This window comes from Lagenorhynchus albirostris, chromosome 18, assembly GCF_949774975.1.
Source record: "Lagenorhynchus albirostris chromosome 18, mLagAlb1.1, whole genome shotgun sequence".
NCBI lineage: Eukaryota > Metazoa > Chordata > Mammalia > Artiodactyla > Delphinidae > Lagenorhynchus > Lagenorhynchus albirostris.
The window spans coordinates 10,310,328-10,316,842 of NC_083112.1; positions in this window are offsets into that span (position 1 = coordinate 10,310,328).

Consider the following 6,515-nt stretch of genomic DNA (forward strand, 5'->3'; position numbering starts at 1 on the left):
GTCTACAAGCTGGCAGATGGCTATGTCCAGAGCGAATAAGGGAGAGAGAACAAGCAAGATAGAAGTTGCAGGTTTTTGTAACCTAATCTGAGAATTGACATGCCATCACTTTTACCATATTCCATTCATTAGAAGCAAGTTCTTAGGTCCAGCCCACATCAAAGGAAAGAAGATTACATAGAGTGTGGGGACCAGGAGGTGGGGATCATTGGGAACCATTTGAGAAGCTGCCTACTACCAGACTACACGTGATGACACATGATTACTACAAGACGGCACATGTCTTCTTGGTAGAGCGTCTTGAAAGGGTAGTCCAAGTTCACTGTTTCCAGTTCTTCCTCATCCTGCTTCTGTCTCTACCACTGTTGTTATGTGGCTCCACTAAAGTCACCGAAGACTTCCTAATTGCCAGGTCAAATAGGCAATATTTTTGTCCTTAGATTATTCTGATTCTCTGCAGAATTTGACCATTTGATATAACTGACCTCCTTCTCTAATCTCTTCCCTAACATCATTCTCTCTTAGTTCACTCATTCCCTAGTCCCTTCTTCTTTCTTTATCATCTTACATGATGAGATCATCCAGGGTTTGTCCTCTGCCCTCTTCTCTTTCTACTCTTCCTGAGAAATCCCATTTACATCCTTGGCTTCAGCTGCCCTACACATGCTGATGACTCCAGCCCAAATTTCTCTTTTGTCCTCAAGGCACATATATCCTGGTAAACTGCTAAATGACCGTCCCAACCTTGGCATTGCAGATTTAATGTCTCCATAACTTTCCCCCACACCCATCCTCCTGAGTTTCTCTCTCTGAGGGTTTGTCCTCTGCCCTCTTCTCTTTCTACTCTTCCTGAGAAATCCCATTTACATCCTTGGCTTCAGCTGCCCTACACATGCTGATGACTCCAGCCCAAATTTCTCTTTTGTCCTCAAGGCACATATATCCTGGTAAACTGCTAAATGACCGTCCCAACCTTGGCATTGCAGATTTAATGTCTCCATAACTTTCCCCCACACCCATCCTTCCTGAGTTTTTTCTCCTGAGTTTCTCACCCATCCTCCTGAGTTTCTTTCTTTCTGCACTCCAGCCGTGATTGTGGGAGTCAGTCTAGGCTCCTCTCTCACTTCCACAACAGGGACTGAGTGCTGTCCACATCATACCCTCTCCTGTTACTTACACTGGCTCCCTCCTCTCTGTCTCTACTGCTGCTCTTGCCTGTTCAGCCCCTTATTGTTTCTCTTCTCGGTTATTAATTCACCTCCCCGACTTCTGACTCCTCCCCTCCAATCTGTCCTCGGCACAGCTGTCAAAGTGATCTTTCTAAGAGGCGAATGCGATCACATCATCGTCCTGCTTTAAAAACCCTCCAGTGGCTCCCTATTTTCTGTGGGATCAAATCTGAATGCCATGGCATGGCGTACGATGCTTTGGCCTCTGTCTCACTCTCCTCCCATTTTTCCCCTCCCAGTCTCCTGTAAGTACTCCATGCTCCAGCTGTACTGAAATACTTGTGATTCCCTGACTACACTCTGTGTTTTCTTGCCTGTTTTCTTGGGCACATGCTCCTTATTTTGTATTAAATGATCTTCCCTTATGAGACTAGCTAACTCCTACTCTTCTGGAGGCCCAGCTTAAACGTCACCTGCAGCAGCAATTCTCTGAGGCATTTCTCCCAGTCAGACTCATTTTGCTCCCCTCCTTTTATGTTCTCATCACCTTTATGCAAACCCAGATTACAGCGCTTATCCTAGGTTATAAATATTGATTTCTTGCTGTCTCACCCACGAGAATGTGAGCATGTGAACTCCTTACAGGCAGGTACAGATGTTTTACCTCTGAGCCCTCCACAAATCCTGGTTCATAGGAGGCATTAAATAAATGTTTGATGAGTGAATAAATATTCATTCAAAGCCCTCAAGCCAAACTGACATTCCCTGTGCACTCACCATACCATTCTATCTCCTTCCCTGAGTTCTAGCTTTTTCCCACCCCTACACCGGCAATCAGGAGTAATCTGTCAACAAATAAAGGTGTCTTTTGTAGGAAAAAACATTACAATATTTATGAAGTTGGAAAATTAACAGTTGTTTCAGTTGTTATTGTTTTTGTTTTAATACACACAAGACACGAGAGAAGCTAAAGTTCAAACTTTAGTTTTGGCAATTTAAGTATCTACATGTATAGTTACTATATCTTATATGTATATATAAAAGACAGTAAATCGTCAATCAGTGGACAATATGGAACTGGTTGTAAGTCCCCCGAGAGAGGAGAGAGGTCAGCACTGGTCGTCATTACTGTGTGGCCACAGGGGTGGAGTACCATCTTGGCTGAGCATTGACCGCTGGGTCTCGTGGGTGAAGAGGGGGTGCATGATGTTTGTGGGTGAGAGTGAGGGCAGTGAGATGAGTCTTTCTGATAGTGGTTTGTTGTAGGGTGGAGTAAAATAAGGTCGTATTAAAGAAAGGTGTGAAGATTGCCTTAATCAAATTTCAACTTGATCGTGTAGTAAAAAGAAAAGCTATTGAAGTGTGTGAACTGAAGCACACTACTGTGCTTCCAAGTACTATTGTCATCTTCCCTGGCAAGGTCAGGGAGCCAAATATGTTCATAGAGTCATGGCTGCATTCATTTTTATTTTTGAGAAAAACTTAACAAATACTACTTTAAAAAATTTAATATGGAGCTAGTAGAACTCAGGTTGGACCTAAAGCTGTTTTAGTGAACCGGAATCTGGGAAATACTGTGTAAAGTAAGCATCAATCCAACTGTAGCCAGTTGTTCTTTTTCATATGAAAATATTTACCTCTAGATTTGATTCTAAATTCCCTATTGCCCTAATTTGTTGTTGTAAAATATTTTAGTAATACATATAGAAATACACAAACATGCAGTTGCACATTTAAGTGACTGCTGGAGAATGCCAAAGTATAAGATAATCAATTTCTTAAAATCTAAGTATCTGAACCAGTTCAACCCATGTTTATATTATACTTGCTTACTAATTAGTCTACATTGGGTTTAAAATAATCCTCTTTTATCGGTTAAAATTTCTGTCTCCCACGTATTTTTATTCTATTTGACATAACATTTAGATAAAGGATGATTTTTTTTTTGTAATGAATATGTCTGTTGAATTATCTAATTTTAAGTGAGTGGTAATCTGTTTCTTCCCACTCCAGTTCTTTTTTGCATAATGGAGAAAAAAAGAACAGGTTAATTTTGATAACATTTAAAAAAATAACGAATTTGGAAATTAGTAAAGGTTTTCTTCCAAGTCCATTATAATCTTGTTTTTCTTGTAATTAGATAATTGGTCTAATAAAGTATGTTGAATATTTTTATCTCCTAGATGTGTAAATATACTATGCTTGTAGATTTAAAAATTTACTTATTTTTCTTCACTTTTTCTGTCTAATTTGATACCTTGACCTCAAAATACCTTTAATACTCTTCTCAAGCATTATATGCAACTAATATATATAAATTGAATATAGTTCCAAAGAAAGGGGGGAAGTTTTTGTGTTTATATACAGTACAATGTGCCTATATCTTTGCTTTAAGTGACAAAGAACCTTGAATTACTTTTCAAAAACAGCAGCCTTGGAAAGCCATTTTTTCAGTAGCACTCGCTATTATATCATTCTCATTTTTCAATTGAGTTTCTGTTGAGCTGAATTTTATAGCATTAATTCCCAACCTGCCTGAGTTGGAGTCATTAAAAAAAAAAACTCTAAGTACATATTTAACAAGCTATATACATTAATCTTGGGCTTAACCTCTTTTAAACCACTGGTATAGGTGGGAAACCTCTAAACATTGATTGCCCCTTGGGGTATGGGGTTGATGGGAGGTAGGAATAGTTTCCTGCAAATGCAAAGAGTCAATTAGCTTTTATAACTGCTCTTCAATTAAAATAAAAATAGAATTCTCTGGGGAGAAATCTAACCAGAAAGATCACTTCACTGTAAATAGGCCAGTCAATTTTATAGAAAAAAGCCTCTAGCACCTAGCACTCATTCCCATATATATTGATTTATTCATTCAACCAATATTTCTGAGTGCATATGCTGTCCAAGGTATACTGTGTCCATCAATTACATTTTATACACACAGTGATATGAATCAGTTTTGGCAACAGGGCAAGTAAAACAAGGACTAGTAATAGTACCACTACTACTAATACTACTGGCAACAATCACCAGTGACTGTGAATCTCTAATATGCCAGGTATTACTCTAGAATCCTCATTTTCAAGATTGCTTTCAAAAGTGTGGCAAGAGAGAGATTATAATGTCCAGTTTACAGATAAGATATTGAGACAGTTTATGTCTATCATGAGGCCATCAGATGTGTATGCAGTAATATTAAAAAAAAAATTGGTAAAATCTTCCATTTCCTTTGCAGAGAGAAGATAGCATTATCAAAGTGATGATACACAGAGAGAGGAATTGAAGAAAACCTAAGGTAAGAGTTTCCTTATTCTCAAAATCCAAAGAGAATGAAAGTAGAGCAAAAATCAGGGTTATATCAACAATTACCTTCTGCCTTTTACCTTCAAATCAGATTCATTGTTAATGGGGAGGAGGTAAGTAGAAAGTGAGATGAAAAAGAAAAAAATGATGTTGGGTTCTAACCTGCTCCATTCTGACTTAATTGTACAATGTTTTTTTCATTTTTTTAGTTTTAAATATCATCTATTGACATCCAACAAGGATTTAATTTTCTTTCTTCACCAACCCACACCTACACACTTTCCTTACCTTGGCCTCTCCACAGTTATAGCACATTTATACTATGTATTTAGTTTTTACATTTTTATGGCTGTGGATATTACTTATAGCCAAGTCATGCAATGTATTATAATAAAATTCATTTCTAGTAATTTAAAAAATTTCTTTGTAGTAGTTATAGCTGTTTGTTTTATATGAGCCTATTACTTAGTTGTTCCCAAATCCTCTGCTAGAAGTTAAAAAAAATTCTATAACGTATTTACAAACCATGTAAACTGGTTCCACCCACTCTGGATGCTTCTACAAATTTCTATTTGTCTCCGATGTTCTGAAATCTCATACTAATGTGACTTAGTGTAAGACATTTTTCTAGCCATTGAATTGAGCACTTGGTAGGTTCATTAATGCAGAAAATCACATCCTGCATTTTGAGTATTTGTTATTATTATTACTTATTTGATAATTGTCCTCTTGTATTTTCTCTCTTCTCTCTCCTGATCTTGTGGGATTTTTTTATTTTTATGTTGTTCTGATTGTGCTGATCCTCTTTTTTTTTTCTAATTTTTATCTTCTGTTTTCCATCACGTTACCTTTTCATTCTAGTTTATTGGAGGTTAAATTCCAACATTTTGTAGGGCTTTGTATCTCTGCTATCATAATTTTTAATGTCTTAGAGTTTATTTTGTTCTCTGAATTTTCCTTTTGTAGCTTTTTACATAAATAGTGTGTTTTTAGGAGACCAATACTGGTAACTTTTGAAGTATTATTTTGCTCTCTGCATTCTCTATTTTCTTCATAAATAATGGTGAAAAATATAAAATAACTAAAAAAATTAACTAGGAAAGTATAAACCTTCTCAAATAGCAGTTGCCTTGCCTAGCTCCCAGGTTCTCTAGCCCCATACTTTATTTCTTCAAAGTACATGTGACTTCCTAACATTGCATTTGCTATTTGTTTACTGCATTCTTACTGACTAAAACTCATACTGGAATGCAGCTTCCTTGAGGGTAGAAGACTTTTGTACTCCAATGCCTAGAAAACAGTGACTAAGTACATGATAGGTGAATCAAAAATCTTTATTGGGTCAATACATGGTGAAATAAGTGAAGAAAACTATAAAGTCTATTTGAGAACACAGCATAAGACTTGAACTGATGGGAAGGCAGATCATGTTCTTATTTGGGAACACTGACATATTTTAAGGTCATTTTTCCTACCATGTTGAAAGAAGGTAGGAAGTTCCGAAAGTAGAATACGGAGATCACTTTTGGCTGTTGCAGTCATCTAACAAGGTGTAAAGATCACCTGGACTGAGGTAGTAGTAGAGATATAGAGTGAAAAGGTCAGGCAAAGATCTACTTTTGCAAGAAAATTCAGCAAGACTTGCTGTGTTGTATTGCATAACATACATCCACAATTAGATTCTATTTTTAAAAAATCATTTGTGTTTTTTCCTAATGATGGCTATCTTGGTTTCCTCCAACTCCCTACCTCTATAGGTAATGCTATATTGATAATCTTTAGGTATAACTCCTCATGGGCTTGTGGAATAGCATCCCTGACCTGGTAATACTGAGATATGAGCTATATCTGAATTTTTTTCTGAATGGCTAAAACTATTTATACTTCTACCAACAATCCATCAGAATTCCCATTGTCCTATACCCTTACCAGTGCTTGGTACTGTGTGACAGTCTTTTTCATTCTAATTTCATGGGTATAAAGGGATCTCCCATTATTTTAGTTTAAGTTTCCCTAATGGTTAGTGAGGATAAACATTTC